The 22372-nt window shown below is 40.8% G+C and overlaps 2 long non-coding RNA genes across 2 annotated transcripts; both read left to right on the forward strand.

The window, feature by feature from the left end:
* Window positions 1-2821: 2821 nt before the first annotated feature.
* Window positions 2822-7390, forward strand: LOC308336829. Its single transcript, XR_013966192.1, has 3 exons — window positions 2822-2880; window positions 3632-3700; window positions 6373-7390. It is a non-coding gene; the product is annotated as an uncharacterized lncRNA (long non-coding RNA).
* Window positions 7391-11426: 4036 nt separating this feature from the next.
* On the forward strand, window positions 11427-20853 carry LOC308336113. Its single transcript, XR_013966115.1, has 4 exons — window positions 11427-11594; window positions 13613-13675; window positions 15766-15834; window positions 18337-20853. It is a non-coding gene; the product is annotated as an uncharacterized lncRNA (long non-coding RNA).
* Window positions 20854-22372: the final 1519 nt, after the last annotated feature.

Raw genomic sequence — 22372 nt, forward strand, 5'->3', positions numbered from 1 at the left:
TAGTATAGGCCTATTTGCTAAGCACAAACAATTGGTTGGAAAATAAGTTGAGTCTACTTTTTGGCGTTAATGAATGCTTTTGATGTTGCCTTCATGTACACACTGGAAATATAAAACTACATCAGTGTTTTGTCAGGTTCTCAGTGAAACATTGCCTATGTCGCCTCACAATTAATAGTTTTTACTCAGAAATACTTTATTTTACCACAAAGCATTATACATTTTGATTTGTAAAATGCTGTGTTCTTGACTTCAATATTGAATAGTGTCTCATGGTCAATATTAATTGTCCTTTCCATTTATGTACTGGACCAAGGTCAAAATAATGGTGGAGCATGTTTGACAGAGAGAGAGAAAAAATAATATTTATTTGCACTATTGATTATTAATGATTAGAATCCCATCTGCATTTTAAATAGTTTTCAGATCAATAACATTAGCCTACATACTCACGCCTTTGGCCATAGTGTAATTATCGTCGCTGTTGGCCAGAAACCTTTTATCTTCGGAAAAAATGTTGTAGGCTACAGCATCACATAAAAGCGTCAAAAGTAGCTTGAAGTGAAGTGTTTTGAGCTTGTGTAGAATGATGCTTTTGAATTTTTATCCTGAAAAGTAACACTTTTGGACATGAAATCAGCCCTGGCATTTGTGGTCTTCACCGGCCAAAAGATGCTACTATGTCCTTTTTTTATTACTCTTTCTTATTGTTTTGGCTCAGCCCCGGCCCCATGACTGGCCTGTCCTTTTGGCAGATGCCAGAATTGCCAGGCTGTCCAATCCGGGCCTGCCCGACATATGACTTAATGTTCTACTTCATCATACAAGAGTGTCACACAAAAGTAGTGAAAATAGCAGATCTATAAGCTCACAATACATCACATCATGCTTTACATAAATAGCCTTCTATCGAAGGCTATTTATTTTAATATTTTACATTCACATTTTCTCCACACAGTCATTGTCTGATATATCTATCAGCTAGGCCTACTCACCGAAAGTTACACACCTCCTCCACCAGGGGGCGAAATGCAGTGCCCTGGATCCTGTTTTACGCATACGCGACACACATGTTGACCAGGAAGTAGAAGATTGTGTAGTTCTTCCTGTTGACGCGAGGTATCTCCCGACCTAAACGAAGACGGTCTCACAACAAAGGATGCCAAAATGTCTCGTTAAAGCAGTTTAAATGTCTCATAGAGGAGGTAGCACGAGTCAAATGGAGTCTGTACGGCTGGAGATAGACGGACACATGTCGTCGGTGGGAGAGCAGATGGAGAAACACACAAGCGGTGGGTGATTTTGTTCGGGTCAGAATGTTTGTGTTGGTGCGCCTCAGTGCGGCCACACAGTTCATGTTTAGCCTTTTCCAAAGAGAGATGGAGACATTGCACAACACCGTTCTACACACTGCAGGTAGCCCAAACATTTAGAATCTCTTTGAGGTTTTTTTTTATTCTGACGATTTTAATGGTGACGCACGCACGCGCAACGCGGGCAGTGGAGCCACCCTTCATTGATTAAAAAGGGAACATTCTGTGACGGAGACGCTGACGCGACGCAGACGCGCCCAGTGGAGCCCTGGCGTAACCTTGTACAAATGTAAAATCTAAGCTGCTTTTTCGTTTGCCCCACTTGTCCGGTGGGTGTGCGTCAAACAATTACACACCGTAGGACCGTAGGTTTTAATAAAAAAAACGTTTTTTAATCCACTCTGTCTCGGAATCTGGCGGCCATCTTGGTTTTCTCTCCATTGTAAATGCGCAAGAGAACCCTGGCGTGGCCAATGTTCTGTTGCGCATTTACAATGGGGGTTTCCGAGACAGAGTGGATTAAAATAGCTTTTTTTTATTGAAAATTCCCACGAAAACCTCTACGAGAGTCTAAATGTTTGGGCTACACGGCAGGTAGGCCTATGACCGTGTGTGTGTGTGTGTGTGTGTGTGTGTGTTGTTGGCCACGGACCATCTGAAAATATGTTGTGACATGGAGGAACCCCCATTCAAGATTTGTGATTGTTTTTTTGAAAATAGCAGATCTACAAGCTCACATCGCGTCTAGTTTAAAGTGGCACACACTTATGCCAATCAGTGCCAGTGATCACCCTCCCCTGTGCCAATGTTGGCACCTGTGCTACTTTGCTTACCCCTGATCTATCTATAGCAGTGGTTTTAAACTGTTAGGTGAGATAACAGGCAAACGTCTCTACATTCTGTAAATTAAGTAATAATGCAGATGTTTTAACAAATGTAACTCTTGAGAGTGTTAAATGGAACCAATTAACCTGTGAGGGTTCATTTGGTTCCATTTAACACTCTCAAGTGGACTAGTGGAATAGGCAGCGGTGGCCGAAAGGTTTGCGGAGCGGTCTTGATATCGGAAGGTCGCTAGTTCGTATCCCCGGACCGGCACGTTAAAATGACCACCGCTGAAGTGCCCTTGGACAAGGCATTGAACCTCTACAATGAAATGCTCTATTTGCAGGGCATGGCTGTAAACAAGTTCTTCAGCTTAGTCCAGTTACCCTGGGTAAACATAGTTCCTTTCCTAGTCCTTATTTTTGCTGGTAATGGTATCAATGGGATGCACATGCAGATTAGACACACCAACGGACCGACATGCGGAAACAACGGTCGGATATGCATGTGAACATGCGCTGCTCCCGTGCTTGCGGTTAGGGTTAGGTTAGGGTTTGAGGTAGGTTGTCGGTCTAATGACAGTCGGACCAATAGTATGTCTAAACTAAAGCCTGTACAAGGTATCAATAACTTCACATTGCATCAAGTTGGTTCTTTTGTTTTTGTTTTGGTGACGTAGGTGGAGGAATTGGCGGAAAAAAGAAGAAAGAAATAAATAAAAGGTCAAAAGAAAAGAAGACGGGTGAGAAAGAAAAAAATACTATCTGTGTTATACATGTATGTTAATATGTTTCAAGGGCGGGTGGGGGGCACAGCTGTGAGGCTGTCGCCTCACAGCTAGAAGGTCCTGGGTTCGATCACTTCGATGAGCGCTGAGTGTGCTGGGGGCGTGTTCTCTCCTCCGCATCATCAGTGCCCATACCCAAAGTGGGGTAGGCAAAAGGCCCCTTCTGTGTGGAGTTTGCATGTTCTCGTGTCTCCCCATTTATTTAGGCAAATAGTATAGGCTACATAATTACAATAATAGGATCAGGTGCAATTAAATGCCAAAGAGAAAAGGTGTTTTGGTCTGGGTCTGTAGGAGCTGCTCTGCTGTATGGGAGTTCACAGTGATGGAACAGGTCAGTCTTCAGACAAGAAAAAAAAAAGATATCGCTGGCAACGGCAAAATCAATTCTCCGCATCGCCAAAATAAATCTATAGGCCTAGTTTAATTCGTGCCATTATACTCAGCCAATATGCACAACGCAGCGCATGAGATTGCAGATCTTTGAATTTTCGGTGCGCGCACTGAGCGCGGAAACAACGGTCGGATATGCATGTGAACATGCGCTGCTCCCGTGCTTGCGGTTAGGGTTAGGTTAGGGTTTGAGGTAGGTTGTCGGTCTAATGACAGTCGGACCAATAGTATGTCTAAACTAAAGCCTGTACAAGGTATCAATAACTTCACATTGCATCAAGTTGGTTCTTTTGTTTTTGTTTTGGTGACGTAGGTGGAGGAATTGGCGGAAAAAAGAAGAAAGAAATAGAAATAAATAAAAGGTCAAAAGAAAAGAAGACAGGTGAGAAAGAAAAAAAATACTATCTGTGTTATACATGTATGTTAATATGTTTGAGAAGGGCGGGTGGGGGGCGACAGCCTCACAGCTAGAAGGTCCTGGGTTCGATCACTTTGATGAGCGCTGAGTGTGCTGGGGGCGTGTTCTCTCCTCCGCATCATCAGTGCCCATACCCAAAGTGGGGTAGGCAAAAGGCCCCTTCTGTGTGGAGTTTGCATGTTCTCGTGTCTCCTCATTTACTCTACGCTGCCTCTGCACATCCGTTTGATGTTTAACGACGGCGATGTAGTAAAGGATCTGCATCTGCTTGGCACTCTTATCGCCATTATTCTGAAATATTCCCCGGCACCCACATTGTTAATGCAAGAACAATGCCTTCCATAATAGCATGTTAACTTGGGAATAGAAAGCCTGCTGTTTCTAATAGCTTGGATTCACCATCGATGATGTCACTGGTCTATGATCTATGAACTGTCCACAGCACTCTTCTGAGACACACAGCGAGCAGACAGAAATTCTACCATATTATCACAGACACTCTTGGGAGAGCTTGGCACCGCTCACAAATCCTTATTTTTACCATTCGCCTAGCCTTAATAAAAAGGGTGGGGAAGTGTTTTCCCTATCCGGGAGTGGGACGGGACAGGATTTATTTCTGTGCGAGTGAGAAGGGACTAGGGCTGACCTTCGATTCCGTATTTGTGCGAGCATTGACTCTTTGGCTTAAACAACGATATAGCGGAGAGAAAGGCATGCTTGGATTGGTCTCATTTATTTTAAACAATAAGCAACATCTGTTGCCTTCATGAAAGCAGTGACGCACAAATAATTAGGCTTAATAAAACATCCGACCGTAACAAGTAAACTGCCTGAAACAGGCATTACCTCTCCATCAAATAAAAAAAAATATAATCCAAACTCCTCTGTCAATTGTAAACGAACGGTAACATGAATGAACTCTTCAAGCCTGACACTTGTCAGAAATAAAATCAACCACGGTTGATTTGATTGATCATAAAGTTAATGTGACTGTGTGCGTATGGGAAAAAATATATAAACTTCACAGATTATAGATCACTTGGAATTATAACAATCTGAGTATTGCCTGAATAATGCCACTAGTGAAATCCCATTGTTTATCGACATGCGATGCCGATGGAGAAATCCCACATAGTTAAATTACCTCATAGTCATGCTGCATGCGCTGTTGGTCGATGAAGAATTATAATCCAAGGTTTGTCAATTATATTATGGTTTATGGTTGAAAGTAAACCATAATAAGTAAACTTTAAGAAGAGATCTGCAGTCATTGTGCTGCAGAGTGCATGAGAGCAGCTCCGCTTGCTAATTGAGTTGACATTTGCGCAACTCCACTGCATGGCATTACAGTAATTAGTGATTTGCCAGCACCTGCTGAAAATATAGGCCTAAATCAAACTTTATTTACATAGCACATTTAAAACAATAAAAGCTGACCAAAGTGCTGTAGGCCTACAGGCTGAAACAAGTGGAGCATCACCATTGGCGCACAAAAAAAAGCATAATTAAAAACACAGGCAAATAGTATAGGCTACATAATTACAATAATACGATCAGGTGCAATTAAATGCCAAAGAGAAAAGGTGTTTTGGTCTGGGTCTGTAGGAGCTGCTCTGCTGTATGGGAGTTCACAGTGATGGAACAGGTCAGTCTTCAGACAAGAAAAAAAAAAGATATCGCTGGCAACGGCAAAATCAATTCTCCGCATCGCCAAAATAAATCTATAGGCCTAGTTTAATTCGTGCCATTATACTCGGCCAATATGCACAAAGCAACGCATGAGATTGCAGATCTTTGAATTTTCGGTGCGCGCACTGAGCGCACTCACCATGTGAATCCAAGCAGGTCCTCGCAAGTATAATGTACACCGCCAGGCTCCACAAGGTTCTCAGCGCAATGGCGCATCGATAAAAGTTGGGATTTAATAGTGGCATTATTCAGGCAATACTCAACAGATTGTTATAATTCCAAGTGATCTATAATCTGTGAAGTTTATATTTTCATTTTCGTGTAAGTAATGTTTTTATATGACTTATCAAACATGGTAGCCTATATTTAATGTCCACTGAGCTGTGGTGCGCTTGCCTACACTCTCAATTAGGGATTTTCCCAGCGGTCATTTTCACTCTCGTGTAGCCTACAACCTTTATTCAAATAGGGTATTTTAAAATGCAACCACACTTTCGATTTATTTTTCCTGCCTCCTGGGACTGCAGCTGCACTTGTTCAGTTGACTTCCTTGTTGTTAACAAACACGGGGAAAGAGGAGGCGTTGCGAGGTGCTGCGAGGCGCAAGCATGGCTCGCGGACCAAATGGGGCCGTCTCGCGGACCAAAAGCGGCCACTTCTTTTTTAATGACTATTCGATTCAAAATTAAAAAATCGATTCCCGTGCGTATCGATTGAACGTCGATTAATCCATTTTTTTTGGGTCAGCCCTAGAAGGGATAGGAGTGAAAATCCCCTCCCGTGTCATCCTCCATGGACCACTTTGTTCGAGCTGCTGTGTTTTAAATTACCCGACCGATAAGTCTATGGCAACCGACTGGAAGAAAGAAAGACAGAAAATGTCAATGAAAAACAATCTCCTTTTTTCCTAATTTCTTCTTTTTTTTTTTACTTCCTCGCCCCCACAGAGGAGGTTTGTGCTGAACCACAACCTCCACAGATACATGGTGATGGCAACAGAGAGACAGAGCCTGTAGCCAGTACCTCAACTGAACAACCCACTAGTGATGACCAGCTACCCTCTTCACATTGTTCTGAATCTGACACTGAAGAGAAAAGTCAAGGTGATGGTGACAATAGAGAGATGGAGTCTCTATCCAGCACCTCAGCTGAACATGTGAAAACACAAGCTGATGTAGAGGACTGTGGAACAGACCATCTCCTCTCAGACTCTTCTGAATCTGACGCTGAAGACAGTGATGACTGGCCGGAGACCAGGGAAGGTCAGTCAGCTTTAAACTCTGAACTGAAGAGACACACAATGATTCATACAGGGGAAAGACCCTTTACCTGTACTGTGTGTGGCAAAGGCTTTCGTTCGATGTCTGCTCTAAACATACACATGAAAAGTCAAACAAATGAAAAGCCCATTACTTGTTCAGTTTGTCTCAAAAGCTTTTGTCATATGTTCATGCTAAAAAGACATATGGTGATTCATACCGATAAGCCAAAGCCCTATAATTGTACAGTGTGTGGCAAAGCCTTTAGATTAAATGGTGATCTAAAAACACACATGATGACTCATACAGGGGAAAAACCCTACATGTGTGCAGTGTGTGGCAAAGACTTCATTAAAAGTAGTGGTCTAAATGTACACATGAGGACTCATACAGGGGAAAGACCCTTTTGCTGTACAGTGTGTGGCAAAAGATTTACTACAACGTCTGATCTAAAAAGACACATGAGGAGTCATACAAATGAAAAGCCCTTTACTTGTACAGTTTGTGGCCTAGGGTTCAGTGAAATGCGTCGTATAAAAGAGCACATGATGATTCATACAGGTGAAAGGTCTGTTACTTGTAGAGTTTGTGGCAAAGGCTTTATTAAAAGTTGTGCTCTAAAAACACACATGATGACACATACAGGGGAAAAACCCTACATGTGTGCAGTGTGTGGCAAATACTTCAATACTAGTAGTTATCTAAATGTACACATGAGGACTCATACAGGGGAAAGACCCTTTTGCTGTACAGTGTGTGGCAAAAGATTTTTTACAACGTCTGCTCTAAAAGGACACATGAGGAGTCATACAAATGAAAAGCCCTTTACTTGTACAGTTTGTGGCAAAGGGTTCAAGGAAATGCGTAGTAGAAAAAGGCACATGATGATTCATTCAGGTGAAAGGCCTGTTACTTGTAGAGTTTGTGGCAAAGGCTTTATTAAAAAAATCTGTCTAAAAAGACACATGAGAACTCATGCAGTGGGGAAAAAGGTTTTGAAAAATGAAGTTGTTAGTTAAGCATTTTCAAGAAAGTCTTCTGAGTTGACACATCACACAGACAATTGTATGATCATTCATTCTGATACAGGATGACAATGACAAGTAAAGACTCACTCATCATTTTTGAGGGCCCTCGAATGGCTGGCTTTTATGACAGACTTGTAATGTTTGTCTAGAGCACTTTGAACAAACAGAGTGGCAGCCAAAATTGAAAAACGTCAGGCAATGTCATGTGGGTCTATATCAATAGATATTGTGACTGGTTTTGTTTTACACAATAACATTGCACTCATGTCTCGTGCCGTATATAGTGGCAGAAAATCTGCAATGAATGGAAATGACCCTGCCATGTGTGCAGGCTTCTAAAGGTCAGGCAGGCCTCACTTCACACAAGTGTGATTATTATGGTACAGGCTTTAGTTCCGACATACTATTGGTTTACTATTGGTAAACGATGACATCTTCATGAGCTCATTCATTGTATTTACTTTTAAAAAGCACAAACATGCTCAGCAATTGCGGTTGATGGTTTCTATTTAAGCTATTTAATTCAGTTATTGCCTACAAAAACAAACTGATTTCATCCATTTTTGGGCGTTTATGAATGCTTTTGATGTTGCCTTCATAACATACTAGAAATATAAAACTACATCAATGTTTTGTCAGGTTTCAGTACATCGCCTATGTTACCTCACAATTGTATTATTTTATTTGTTTTACTCAGAAATACTTCAATCAATATTCTGCCACAGAAATGTACAAATTTGGATTTTCTTTTAAAAGGATGTGTTCTTGACTTGTAATCTGAAGTGCATACATGCTGCATGAATTGAGCAGACGAGACACAAAATGTGGAAGGAGACTTCAAGATGTCTCAATACATGAACACTACCTCCACGAGGAGTCAGACAGGGAAGAAAGGCTTTCTTTGTTCATATTGTGGCAAAACGTTCAATCAAAGAAAATGTCTGAAGAGACACACGTTGATTCATACAGGGGAAAAACCCTTTACCTGTGAAGTTTGTGGCAAAGGCGTTATTTGAATGTATGCCCTTTAGTTCTAAAATTATTGGCAAAAGCTTAAGTCAAACTGGTAGTATAAAAGAAGAGATAACTAAGAGAAAGACCCTTTACCTGCACAGTGTGGCAAATGCCTTAGTTCAGCGTCTCATCTAAAAACACACATGAGGATTCATACAGGGGAAAGACCCTTTACCTGTACTGTGTGTGGCAAAGGCTTTGGTTCGACGTCTGCTCTAAACTTTCACATGAGGAGTCAAACAAATGAAAGGCCCATTACTTGTACAGTTTGTCTAAAAAGCTTTTGTCATAAAAAGACATTGATTCATACCGATAAAAAGCCAAAACCCTATAATTGTACAGTGTGTGGCAAAGCCTTTATTTTAAACGGTGATCTAAAAACACATGAGGTCTCACACAGAGGAAAGACCCTTTTGCTGTACAGTGTGTGGCAAAAGCTTTATTTTAACATCTGATCTAAAAAGACACATGAGGAGCCATACAAATGAAAGCCCTTTACTTGTACAGTTTGTGGCAAAGGCTATAGTTCAGTTGAATGGACAATAGAAAAAGACACATGTTGACTTATACAGGTGAAAAGCCCTTTAGTTGTAGAATTTGTGGCAAGGACTTTAGTCGAAAGCACAGTCTAAATAGACACATGAGGACCCATACAGGGGAAAAGTCCTTTACTTGTACAGTTTGTGGCAAAAGTTATATCAAAAGGGTGATCTAAAAAGACACATGAGAACTCATGCAGTTGGAAAATACATGTAGTTTTCATGTGTGGCAAATGTGTGGCATCTGAATACTGCGACAATAATGTATTCAAGTTATATAGAGTAGAAGTTGTTAAACACATTAATAAACACTTTTATTTTCAAAGACTCACACATGACAAATGATCATTCTAATCCAGGATGACAACGAAAAATCATAGATACTAAAGCAGAAGTGTCACTCATAGAAATCCTTTTTTTAGGCCAATGGATTTGAATTCATACATGATGTTTTGACACTGACTTGGTTTACTTATGTCTTTCTTTCTTTATTCTTTAATCATTTCTGTAACCTGTAAATTATGTTCAATCAGAATCTGATAATGGAATATTATATGATTGGGTTTTTATTTCCTTTTGTATTTTATTTGCAACTCATGTTACTGGTAGAATAATATGTGCATGTCCATATTTGTCAAGATTTCAAATGGAATAATCATATTAATTTAATGCACTATAATATCCATGAACCCGGGCTATTTTGTTTGTTTGTTTTACATACTTTTGAATTTGCCTTTCATAGACCTCATAGAAAGATTTTAATGTACCAATATTTTTATTTATTTAAAAAGCCGGGGCGCCTGATGGAGGCGAAAGGAACTGACCAGAATAACGTTTCTTCCACGCGCTACGTCTGGCCGGTGAAACTGCTTGGACTCCCCATGCATAGAAAGGAAGCATGAGGTCAGTTTGCTGGCCCCCCAGGTTGGCAGAGGAACTGTAGTGCCCACGATTACATTAAATAATTGACACTGGGTGAAAAGGGTTTTTCACTTTTACATACTATTTCACCATATTGGACGCCACTGAAAAATGTAGTATAGGCCTATTTGCTAAGCACAAACAATTGGTTGGAAAATAAGTTGAGTCTACTTTTTGGCGTTAATGAATGCTTTTGATGTTGCCTTCATGTACACACTGGAAATATAAAACTACGTCAGTGTTTTGTCAGGTTCTCAGTGAAACATTGCCTATGTTGCCTCACAATTAATAGTTTTTACTCAGAAATACTTTATTTTACCACAAAGCATTATACATTTTGATTTGTAAAATGCTGTGTTCTTGACTTCAATATTGAATAGTGTCTCATGGTCAATATTAATTGTCCTTTCCATTTATGTACTGGACCAAGGTCAAAATAATGGTGGAGCATGTTTGACAGAGAGAGAAAAAAAATAATATTTATTTGCACTATTGATTATTAATGATTAGAATCCCATCTGCATTTAAAATAGTTTTCAGATCAATAACATTAGCCTACATACTCACGCCTTTGGCCATAGTGTAATTATCGTCGCTGTTGGCCAGAAACCTTTTATCTTCGAAAAAAAATGTTGTAGGCTACAGCATCACATAAAAGCGTCAAAAGTAGCTTGAAGTGAAGTGTTTTGAGCTTGTGTAGAATGATGCTTTTGAATTTCTATCCTGAAAAGTAACACTTTTGGACATGAAATCAGCCCTGGCATTTGTGGTCTTCACCGGCCAAAAGATGCTACTATGTCCTTTTTTTTATTACTCTTTCTTATTGTTTTGGCTCAGCCCCGGCCCCGTGACTGGCCTGTCCTTTTGGCAGATGCCAGAATTGCCAGGCTGTCCAATCCGGGCCTGCCCGACATATGACTTAATGTTCTACTTCATCATACAAGAGTGTCACACAAAAGTAGTGAAAATATCAGATCTATAAGCTCACAATACATCACATCATGCTTTACATAAATAGCCTTCTATCGAAGGCTATTTATTTTAATATTTTACATGAGTTCACATTCTCTCCACACAGTCATTGTCTGATATATCTATCAGCTACTCACCGAAAGTTACACACCTCCTCCACCAGGGGGCGAAATGCAGGGCCCTGGATCCTGTTTTACGCATACGCGACACACACACGTTGACCAGGAAGTAGAAGATTGTGTAGTTCTTCCTGTTGACGCGAGGTATCTCCCGACCTAAACGAAGACGGTCTCACAACAAAGGATGCCAAAATGTCTCGTTAAAGCAGTTTAAATGTCTCATAGAGGAGGTAGCACGAGTCAAATGGAGTCTGTACGGCTGGAGATAGACGGACACATGTCGTCGGTGGGAGAGCAGATGGAGAAACACACAAGCGGTGGGTGATTTTGTTCGGGTCAGAATGTTTGTGTTGGTGCGCCTCAGTGCGGCCACACAGTTCATGTTTAGCCTTTTCCAAAGAGAGATGGAGACATTGCACAACACCGTTCTACACACTGCAGGTAGCCCAAACATTTAGAATCTCTTTGAGGTTTTTTTTCGATTCTGACGATTTTAATGGTGACGCACGCACGCGCAACGCGGGCAGTGGAGCCACCCTTCATTGATTAAAAAGGGAACATTCTGTGACGGTGACGCTGACGCGACGCAGACGCGCCCAGTGGAGCCCTGGCGTAACCTTGTACAAATGTAAAATCTAAGCTGCTTTTTCGTTTGCCCCACTTGTCCGGTGGGTGTGCGTCAAACAATTACACACCGTAGGACCGTAGGTTTTAATAAAAAAACGTATTTTAATCCACTCTGTCTCGGAATCTGGCGGCCATCTTGGTTTTCTCTCCATTGTAAATGCGCAAGAGAACCCTGGCGTGGCCAATGTTCTGTTGCGCATTTACAATGGGGGTTTCCGAGACAGAGTGGATTAAAATACCTTTTTTTATTGAAAATTCCCACGGTGTGTAATTGTTTGACGCAGAAAAAACCTCTACGAGAGTCTAAATGTTTGGGCTACACGGCAGGTAGGCCTATGACCGTGTGTGTGTGTGTGTGTGTGTGTGTGTGTTGTTGGCCACGGACCATCTGAAAATATGTTGTGACATGGAGGAACCCCCATTCAAGATTTGTGATTGTTTTTTTGAAAATAGCAGATCTACAAGCTCACATCGCGTCTAGTTTAAAGTGGCACACACTTATGCCAATCAGTGCCAGTGATCACCCTCCCCTGTGCCAATGTTGGCACCTGTGCTACTTTGCTTACCCCTGATCTATCTATAGCACTACTACATCAGCACTATTTAGTATTCATCACCGGTGTCATTTCTCACTTCACTTGCCGTTGTTCTGTCCCCTGTACCATGTCGATCTGTTCCTGTACTGTATTGTGTTTTTGTATGGACGTAGTGTTGGGTGCTTGCACATATGCACACATGGCATCAACGCATGGTGTTGTGTGCAGGCACACTACACTTTGTCCTTCTTTTTATCTGTATTGTATTGTGTTTTGTATGGACGTAGTGTTGGGTGCTTGCACATATGCACACATGGCATCAACGCATGGTGTTGTGTGCAGGCGCCCTACACTTTGTTCTTCTTTTTTATCATTCATTCATTTTTTAAGAGCCTGCCCAGGGACTACAGATGAAATTTAGCTTCGGCTAACTCTGGCCCATTTACATTGATGTGAAAACTGACATGTTGATTAATGCGCTTTGTCCCTGTCAAATAAATAAATAAATAAATAAATATAGCAGTGGTTTTAAACTGTTAGGTGAGATAACAGGCAAACGTCTCTACATTCTGTAAATTAAGTAATAATGCAGATGTTTTAACAAATTTAACTCTTGAGAGTGTTAAATGGAACCAATTAACCTGTGAGGGTTCATTTGGTTCCATTTAACACTCTCAAGTGGACTAGTGGAATAGGCAGCGGTGGCCGAACGGTTTGCGGAGCGGTCTTGATATCGGAAGGTCGCTAGTTCGTATCCCCGGACCGGCACGTTAAAATGACCACCGCTGAAGTGCCCTTGAACAAGGCATTGAACCTCTACAATGAAATGCTCTATTTGCAGCATGGCTGTAAACAATTTCTTGAGCTTAGTCCAGTTACCCTGGGTAAACATAGTTCCTTTCCTAGTCCTTATTTTTGCTGGTAATGGTATCAATGGGATGCACATGCAGATTAGACACACCAACGGACCGACATGCGGAAACAACGGTCGGATATGCATGTGAACATGCGCTGCTCCCGTGCTTGCGGTTAGGGTTAGGTTAGGGTTTGAGGTAGGTTGTCGGTCTAATGACAGTCGGACCAATAGTATGTCTAAACTAAAGCCTGTACAAGGTATCAATAACTTCACATTGCATCAAGTTGGTTCTTTTGTTTTTGTTTTGGTGACGTAGGTGGAGGAATTGGCGGAAAAAAGAAGAAAGAAATAAATAAAAGGTCAAAAGAAAAGAAGACAGGTGAGAAAGAAAAAAATACTATCTGTGTTATACATGTATGTTAATATGTTTCAAGGGCGGGTGGGGGGCACAGCTGTGAGGCTGTCGCCTCACAGCTAGAAGGTCCTGGGTTCGATCACTTTGATGAGCGCTGAGTGTGCTGGGGGCGTGTTCTCTCCTCCGCATCATCAGTGCCCATACCCAAAGTGGGGTAGGCAAAAGGCCCCTTCTGTGTGGAGTTTGCATGTTCTCGTGTCTCCCCATTTACTCTACGCTGCCTCTGCACATCCGTTTGATGTTTAACGACGGCGATGTAGTAAATGATCTGCATCTGCTTGGCACTCTTATCGCCATTATTCTGAAATATTCCCCGGCACCCACATTGTTAATGCAAGAACAATGCCTTCCATAATAGCATGTTAACTTGGGAATAGAAAGCCTGCTGTTTCTAATAGCTTGGATTCACCATCGATGATGTCACTGGTAGGAAGATCTATGAACTGTCCACAGCACTCTTCTGAGACACACAGCGAGCAGACAGAAATTCTACCATATTATCACAGACACTCTTGGGAGAGCTTGGCACCGCTCACAAATCCTTATTTTTACCATTCGCCTAGCCTTAATAAAAAGGGTGGGGAAGTGTTTTCCCTATCCGGGAGTGGGACAGGACAGGATTTATTTCTGTGGGAGTGAGAAGGGACTATGGCTGACCTTCGATTCCGTATTTGTGCAAGCATTGACTCTTTGGCTTAAACAACGATATAGCGGAGAGAAAGGCATGCTTGGATTGGTCTCATTTATTTTAAACAATAAGCAACAACTGTTGCAGCCTTCATGAAAGCAGTGACGCACAAATAATTAGGCTTAATAAAACATCCGACCGTAACAAGTCAACTGCCTGAAACAGGCATTACCTCTCCATCAAATAAAAATATATATAATCCAAACTCCTCTGTCAATTGTAAACGAACGGTAACATGAATGAACTCTTCAAGCCTGACACTTGTCAGAAATAAAATCAACCACGGTTGATTTGATTGATCATAAAGTTAATGTGACTGTGAGTGTGCGTATGGGAAAAAATATATAAACTTCACAGATTATAGATCACTTGGAATTATAACAATCTGAGTATTGCCTGAATAATGCCACTAGTGAAATCCCATTGTTTATCGACATGCGATGCCGATGGAGAAATCCCACATAGTTAAATTACCTCATAGTCATGCTGCATGCGCTGTTGGTCGACGAAGAATTATAATAAAAGGTTTGTCAATCATATTATGGTTTATGGTTGAAAGTAAACCATAATAAGTAAACTTTAAGAAGAGATCTGCAGTCATTGTGCTGCAGACTGCAGTGCAGAGTGCATGAGAGCAGCTCCGCTTGCTAATTGAGTTGACATTTGCGCAACTCCACTGCATGGCATTACAGTAATTAGTTATTTGCCATCACCTGCTCCAATATAGGCCTAAATCAAACTTTATTTATATAGCCCATTTAAAACAATAAAAGCTGACCAAAGTGCTGTAGGCCTACAGGCTGAAACAAGTGGAGCATCACCATTGGCGCACAAAAAAAAACATAATTAAAAGAAAAAACACAGGCAAATAGTATAGGCTACATAATTACAATAATAGGATCAGGTGCAATTAAATGCCAAAGAGAAAAGGTGTTTTGGTCTGGGTCTGTAGGAGCTGCTCTGCTGTATGGGAGTTCACAGTGATGGAACAGGTCAGTCTTCGGACAAGAAAAAAAAAAAAGATATCGCTGGCAACGGCAAAATCAATTCTCCGCATCGCCAAAATAAATCTATAGGCCTAGTTTAATTCATGCCATTATACTCAGCCTATATGCACAACGCAGCGCATGAGATTGCAGATCTTTGAATTTTCGGTGCGCGCACTGAGCGCGGAAACAACGGTCGGATATGCATGTGAACATGCGCTGCTCCCGTGCTTGCGGTTAGGGTTAGGTTAGGGTTTGAGGTAGGTTGTCGGTCTAATGACAGTCGGACCAATAGTATGTCTAAACTAAAGCCTGTACAAGGTATCAATAACTTCACATTGCATCAAGTTGGTTCTTTTGTTTTTGTTTTGGTGACGTAGGTGGAGGAATTGGCGGAAAAAAGAAGAAAGAAATAGAAATAAATAAAAGGTCAAAAGAAAAGAAGACAGGTGAGAAAGAAAAAAATACTATCTGTGTTATACATGTATGTGAATATGTTTGAGAAGGGCGGGTGGGGGGCACAGCTGTGAGGCTGTCACGGCTGTCGCCTCACAGCTAGAAGGTCCTGGGTTCGTTCACTTTGATGAGCGCTGAGTGTGCTGGGGGCGTGTTCTCTCCTCCGCATCATCAGTGCCCATACCCAAAGTGGGGTAGGCAAAAGGCCCCTTCTGTGTGGAGTTTGCATGTTCTTGTGTCTCCTAGGTGTCTCCCCATTTACTCTACGTGCCTCTGCACATCCGTTTGATGTTTACCGACGGCGATGTAGTAAAGGATCTGCATCTGCTTGGCACTCTTATCGCCATTATTCTGAAATATTCCCCGGCACCCACATTGTTAATGCAAGAACAATGCCTTCCATAATAGCATGTTAACTTGGGAATAGAAAGCCTGCTGTTTCTAACGTGCGTGTGTGACGACGGACACACACGCAATGCGCCAGGCGCGCGATGCGAGCAGTGACTCTTTGGCTTAAACAACGATATAGCGGAGAGAAAGGCATGCTTGGATTGGTCTCATTTATTTTAAACAATAAGCAACAACTGTTGCAGCCTTCATGAAAGCAGTGACGCACAAATAATTAGGCTTAATAAAACATCCGACCGTAACAAGTCAACTGCCTAAAACAGGCATTACCTCTCCATCAAATAAAAAATATATATAATCCAAACTCCTCTGTCAATTGTAAACGAACGGTAACATGAATGAACTCTTCAAGCCTGACACTTGTCAGAAATAAAATCAACCACGGTTGATTTGATTGATCATAAAGTTAATGTGACTGTGAGTGTGCGACTGTGCGTATGGGAAAAAATATATAAACTTCACAGATTATAGATCACTTGGAATTATAACAATCTGAGTATTGCCTGAATAATGCCACTAGTGAAATCCCATTGTTTATCGACATGCGATGCCGATGGAGAAATCCCACATAGTTAAATTACCTCATAGTCATGCTGCATGCGCTGTTGGTCGATGAAGAATTATAATAAAAGGTTTGTCAATCATATTATTGTATATGGTTGAAAGTAAACCATAATAAGTAAACTTTAAGAAGAGATCTGCAGTCATTGTGCTGCAGACTGCAGTGCAGAGTGCATGAGAGCAGCTCCGCTTGCTAATTGAGTTGACATTTGCGCAACTCCACTGCATGGCATTACAGTAATTTGTTATTTGCCAGCACCTGCTCCAATATAGGCCTAAATCAAACTTTATTTATATAGCACATTTAAAACAATAAAAGCTGACCAAAGTGCTGTAGGCCTACAGGCTGAAACAAGTGGAGCATCACCATCGGCGCACAAATAATTGCATAATTAAAAGAAAAAACACAGGCAAATAGTATAGGCTACATAATTACAATAATACGATCAGGTGCAATTAAATGCCAAAGAGAAAAGGTGTTTTGGTCTGGGTCTGTAGGAGCTGCTCTGCTGTATGGGAGTTCACAGTGATGGAACAGGTCAGTCTTCAGACAAAAAAAAAAGATATCGCTGGCAACGGCAAAATCAATTCTCCGCATCGCCAAAATAAATCTATAGGCCTAGTTTAATTAGTGCCATTATACTCGGCCAATATGCACAACGCAGCGCATGAGATTGCAGATCTTTGAATTTTCGGTGCGCGCACTGAGCGCACTCACCATGTGAATCCAAGCAGGTCCTCGCAAGTATAATGTACACCGCCAGGCTCCACAAGGTTCTCAGCGCAATGGCGCATCGATAAAAGTTGGGATTTAATAGTGGCATTATTCAGGCAATACTCAACAGATTGTTATAATTCCAAGTGATCTATAATCTGTGAAGTTTATATTTTCATTTTCGTGTAAGTAATGTTTTTATATGACTTATCAAACATGGTAGCCTATATTTAATGTCCACTGAGTTGTGGTGCGCTTGCCTACACTCTCAATTAGGGATTTTCCCAGCGGTCATTTTCACTCTCGTGTAGCCTACAACCTTTATTCAAATAGGGTATTTTAAAATGCAACCACACTTTCGATTTATTTTTCCTGCCTCCTGGGACTGCAGCTGCACTTGTTCAGTTGACTTCCTTGTTGTTAACAAACACGGGGAAAGAGGAGGCGTTGCGAGGTGCTGCGAGGCGCAAGCATGGCTCGCGGACCAAATGGGGCCGTCTCGCGGACCAAAAGCGGCCACTTCTTTTTTAATGACTATTCGATTCAAAATTTAAAAATCGATTCCCGTGCGTATCGATTGAACGTCGATTAATCCATTTTTTTTGGGTCAGCCCTAGAAGGGACAGGAGTGAAAATCCCCTCCCGTGTCATCCTCCATGGACCACTTTGTTCGAGCTGCTGTGTTTTAAATGACCCGACCGATAAGTCTATGGCAACCGACTGGAAGAAAGAAAGACAGAAAATGTCAATGAAAAACAATCTCCTTTTTTCCTAATTTCTTCTTTTTTTTTTTACTTCCTCGCCCCCACAGAGGAGGTTTGTGCTGAACCACAACCTCCACAGATACATGGTGATGGCAACAGAGAGACAGAGCCTGTAGCCGGTACCTCAACGGAACACATGAAAACGCAAGCTTATATAGGAGGCTGGGTACGATCACAACCGACTAGTGATGAAGAGCTACTCTCTGCACACTGTTCTGAATCTGACACTGAAGAGAAAAGTCAAGGTGATGGTGACAATAGAGAGATGGAGTCTCTATCCAGCACCTCAGCTGAACATGTGAAAACACAAGCTGATGTAGAGGACTGTGGAACAGACCATCTCCTCTCAGACTCTTCTGAATCTGACGCTGAAGACAGTGATGACTGGCCGGAGACCAGGGAAGGTCAGTCAGCTTTAAACTCTGAACTGAAGAGACACACAATGATTCATACAGGGGAAAGACCCTTTACCTGTACTGTGTGTGGCAAAGGCTTTCGTTCGATGTCTGCTCTAAACATACACATGAAAAGTCAAACAAATGAAAAGCCCATTACTTGTTCAGTTTGTCTCAAAAGCTTTTGTCTTATGTTCATGCTAAAAAGACATATGGTGATTCATACCGATAAGCCAAAGCCCTATAATTGTACAGTGTGTGGCAAAGCCTTTAGATTAAATGGTGATCTAAAAACACACATGATGACTCATACAGGGGAAAAACCCTACATGTGTGCAGTGTGTGGCAAAGACTTCATTAAAAGTAGTGGTCTAAATGTACACATGAGGACTCATACAGGGGAAAGACCCTTTTGCTGTACAGTGTGTGGCAAAAGATTTACTACAACGTCTGTTCTAAAAAGACACAAGATGAGTCATACAAATGAAAAGCCCTTTACTTGTACAGTTTGTGGCCTAGGGTTCAAAGAAATGGGTCATAGAAAAAAGCACATGATGATTCATACAGGTGAAAGGTCTTTTACTTGTAGAGTTTGTGGCAAAGGCTTTATTAAAAGTTGTGCTCTAAAAACACACATGATGACTCATACAGGGGAAAGACCCTACATGTGTGCAGTGTGTGGCAAAGACTTCAATATAAGTAGTTCTCTAAATCTACACATGAGGTTTCATACAGGGGAAAGACCCTTTTGCTGTACAGTGTGTGGCAAAGGATTTATTACAAGGTCTGATCTAAATAGACACATGAGGAGTCATACAAATGAAAAGCCCTTTACTTGTACAGTTTGTGGCCTAGGGTTCAAAGAAATGGGTAGTAGAAAAAAGCACATGATGATTCATTCAGGTGAAAGGCCTTTTACCTGTAGAGTTTGTGGCAAAGGCTTTATTAAAAATTCTTGTGTAAAAAGACACATGAGAACTCATGCAGTGGGGAAAAAGGTTTTGAAAAATTAAGTTGTTAGTTAAGCATTTTCAAGAAAGTCTTCTGAGTTGACACATCACACAGACAATTGTATGATCATTCATTCTGATACAGGATGACAATGACAAGTAAAGACTCACTCATCCTTTTTGAGGGCCCTTGAATGGCTGGCTTTTATGACAGACTTGTAATGTTTGTCTAGAGCACTTTGAACAAACAGAGTGGCAGCCAAAATTGAAAAACGTCAGGCAATGTCATGTGGGTCAATATCAATAAATATTGTGACTGGTTTTGTTTTACACAATAACATTGCACTCATGTCTCGTACCATATATAGTGGCAGAAAATCTGCAATGAATGGAAATGACCCTGCCATGTGTGCAGGCTTCTAAAGGTCAGGCAGGCCTCACTTCACACAAGTGTGATTTTTATGGTACAGGCTTTAGTTCCGACATGGTTTACTATTGGTAAACGATGACATCTTCATGAGCTCATTCATTGTATTTACTTTTAAAAAGCACAAACATGCTCAGCAATTGCGGTTGATGGTTTCTATTTAAGCTATTTAATTCAGTTATTGCCTACAAAAACAAACTGATTTCGTCCATTTTTGGGCGTTTATGAATGCTTTTGATGTTGCCTTCATAACATACTAGAAATATAAAACGACATCAATGTTTTGTCAGGTTTCAGTACATCACCTATGTTACCTCACAATTGTATTATTTTATTTGTTTTACTCAGAAATACTTCAATCAATATTCTGCCACAGAAATGTACAAATTTGGATTCTTTTTTAAACTTGTAATCTGAAGTGCATACATGCTGCATGAATTGAGCAGACGAGACACAAAATGTGGAAGGAGACTTCAAGATGTCTCAAGACATGAACACTACCTCCACGAGGAGTCACACAGGGAAGAAAGGCTTTCTTTGTTCATATTGTGGCAAAACGTTCAATCAAAGAAAATGTCTGAAGAGACACGTTGATTCATACAGGGGGAAAACCCTTTACCTGTGAAGTTTGTGGCATTCATACATGATGTTTTGACACTGACTTGGTTTACTTATGTCTTTCTTTCTTTATTCTTTAATCATTTCTGTAACCTGTAAATTATGTAAATGTAAATGAAGCTTGTACAAATTTCACCCACAAGTTCAATCAGAATCTGAAAATGGAATATTAAATGATTGGGTTTTTATTTCCTTTTGTATTTTATTTGCAACTCATATGTTACTGGTAGAATAATATGTGCATGTCCATATTTGTCAAGATTTCAAATGGAATAATCATATTAATTTAATGCACTATAATATCCATGAACCCGGGCTATTTTGGCTGTTTGTTTTACATACTTTTGAATTTGCATTTCATAGACCTCAGAAAGATTTTAATGTACCAATATTTGTATTTATTTAAAAAGCCGGGGCGCCTGATGGAGGCGAAAGGAACTGACCAGAATAACGTTTCTTCCACGTGCTATGTCTGGCCGGGGAAACTGCTTGGACTCCCCATGCATAGAAAGGAAGCATGAGGTCAGTTTGCTGCCCCCCCAGGTTGGCAGAGGAACTGTAGTGCCCACGATTACATTAAATAATTGACACTGGGTGAAAAGGGTTTTTCACTTTTACATACTATTTCACCATATTGGACGCCACTGAAAAATATAAATAAGATTGCATTTGAAAAATGTAGTGTAGGCCTATTTGCTAAGCACAAACAATTGGTTGGAAAATAAGTTGAGTCTACTTTTGGGCGTTAATGAATGCTTTTGATGTTGCCTTCATGTACACACTGGAAATATAAAACTACGTCAGTGTTTTGTCAGGTTCTCAGTGAAACATTGCCTATGTCACCTCACAATTAATAGTTTTTACTCAGAAATACTTTATTTTACCACAAAGTATTATACATTTTGATTTGTAAAATGCTGTGTTCTTGACTTCAATATTGAATATTGTCAATATTAATTGTCCTTTCCATTTATGTACTGGACCACGGTCAAAATAATGCTGGATCATGTTTTAGATGTTTGACAGAGAGAAAAACAAGATTTATTTGCTAATGATTGGAATCCCATCTGCATTTGAAATAGTTTTCAGATCAATAACATTACATACTCACGCCTTTGGCCATATAGTGTAATACATATCGTCGCTGTTGGCCAGAAACCTTCTATTTTCGAGAAAGAAAATTGTACAGCATCACATGAAAGCGTCAAAAGTAGTCTGAAGTGAAGTGTTTTGAGCTTGTGTAGAATGATGCTTTTGAATTTTTATCCTGAAAAGTAACACTTTTCGACATACAGTATGAGGTTGTCACCCGACATCAGGCACGGACTGGCACAGGAAATCAGCCCTGGTATTTGTGGTCTTCACCGCCCTAAAGACGCTACTATGTCATTTTTATTACTCTTTCTTATTGTTTTGGCTCTGGCAGATGCCAGAATCAGGGCCTGCCCCCCCCCCCCCCCCCCCCACATAAGTAGTGAAAATAGCAGATCTACAAGCTCACAATACATCACATCATGCTTTGTGAGCTTGTAGATATTCTATTTTCACATTCAAATATTTTGGCTGCCATATTTTCTATATTATCTATTTACTATGTTTCTATATTATCTATTTACTATGCATTATATTATCTATCTACTATGTACATTATCGTTAGAATGATAAGGCTTCAAGTTCACTTATATGATGCCGT

This window comes from Protomyctophum bolini (assembly GCF_963924005.1).
Source record: "Protomyctophum bolini genome assembly, chromosome: 21".
Classification (NCBI taxonomy): Eukaryota; Metazoa; Chordata; class Actinopteri; order Myctophiformes; family Myctophidae; genus Protomyctophum; species Protomyctophum bolini.